The sequence below is a fragment of the Sus scrofa genome, chromosome 9, assembly GCF_054392235.1.
Source record: "Sus scrofa isolate SSC_HxYL_T2T_F1_AM1 chromosome 9, Sscrofa_HxYL_maternal_Yorkshire_Landrace_v2.0, whole genome shotgun sequence".
Classification (NCBI taxonomy): domain Eukaryota; kingdom Metazoa; phylum Chordata; class Mammalia; order Artiodactyla; family Suidae; genus Sus; species Sus scrofa.
Genome location: NC_139391.1, coordinates 50,894,665 through 50,896,225, shown reverse-complemented (window position 1 = coordinate 50,896,225; position 1,561 = coordinate 50,894,665). Strand labels below are relative to the sequence as shown.

The 1,561-nt window shown below is 36.1% G+C and overlaps 1 non-coding gene across 1 annotated transcript; it reads right to left on the bottom strand.

Annotated features, from left to right (window-relative positions):
- Window positions 1–523: 523 nt before the first annotated feature.
- On the bottom strand, window positions 524–730 carry LOC146399902 (small nucleolar RNA U3). The gene has a single exon (XR_014816938.1). It is a non-coding gene; the product is annotated as a small nucleolar RNA U3 (small nucleolar RNA).
- Between the last annotated feature and the right edge of the window lie 831 nt (window positions 731–1,561).

Here is a 1,561-nt window from a genome sequence, read left to right as displayed (position 1 = left end):
TAACCAATCCGACTAGGAACCATGGGGTTGCGGGTTCGGTCCCTGGCCTTGCTCAATGGGTTAAGGATCCGGTGTTGCCGTGAGCTGTGGTGTAGGTTGCAGACGCAGCTCGGATCCCGCGTTGCTGTGGCTGTGGTGTAGGCCAGTGGCTGCAGCTCCGATTTGACCCCTAGCCTGGGAACCTCCATATGCCGCGGGAGCAGCCCAAAGAAATAGCAGAAAGACAAAAAAAAAAAAAAGAAAAGAAAAGCTAAATTGTTTAATATCCTCAAAAGTGCCAAACTAGCAAGTAAAACCAGATTACAAGTGATTGGGTAGGTATGTCTGACTACCAAAGTCTCCTAGACATTGTTGACAAAGGCGAAAGGAAACTATCGGTTAGAAACAAGGGAATGAAGAAAGGAATGTAATTATAAACTTAATCGGCAAACTGCTTTAACTGGCCAATTTAACAAACAGAAGAGGGGAAGAGAACTCTACCAGAAGCTCTTACTCTTAAAAAAAACTTCAAAATACGCAGGTCATCACTAGGACTATAATCTTTCCTTCTAAATTCTCCAACTTGGGGGAAGTAAAAGGGATGATGACCAAGAGTAAAAAAAAGTTGCAGTAAAGCAACACCAAAATCCAGCTTCCCACTTACGAGAGTATTTCATCTCTTCTTCATGCTTAGCAATGGAATAGGTGCTTAGAAATGACCTATAAAAATTATCCGTGAAAATATGGTCTTTACCACATTGCCATACCCTTCACTGGGTTATAAAAACTGCCTACATTGCACTGAAAGATGTTTTCTCAGGTAACCCGCCTTTAAAATACATTGAGTAATATACAGAGCATGAGTCTGTCAAAGGCCGATGCTCAAAAGACTAGTTTCACTTATAAACTTTCCAGAAATTCTTCAAGCAATAGCATGTGCAATTAACATACTGTTTCCTAACAATCATGCTGAAATTTCCTTTCAGCTGGTAAGGCAGGTTTCTTAATCATTTGAATACCTTCTAATCTCAAAGTAGACTGGAATACTCACTCCACTCACAGTGAACTCTACCATGAACAATAAATCAATATTTTTAAAAATTTTTATCAGTTTCGTAATTTGTATTTTTAAAGGAATTTGCTCATGTCATCTACACTGTGAAATTTATTGACATAAAGTTGTACATTACTCTTTTAATGTCTGTAGCATTCTGTTTGTGGAACTAGAAATGTTAAAAAAAAAAAAAGAGTTGGTCCATCTGTTAGGACCACTACTTCTCTTGCTTGATAAACAGAATGAACTGATTTGAAGAGACAAGTTTCCCATTATTTAAATGTTCATTCATTTACAGAAAAATCATGAACCCAAGTGAAATTATTAACTGCTTAATTAATTAGCATGCTAGAAAAATATAAACCAAGCAAATATACTGAGAAGCAATTAATATACTAATAATAGATGAAATAAGATTAATAGCATATATTTTATCAATAGATAGGGATAAAAAGTACAGTCTGACAAGATATTAACAGAATTAGAGATTTATATACCTATCAACATAGTTTCAATACATGTTTTTTA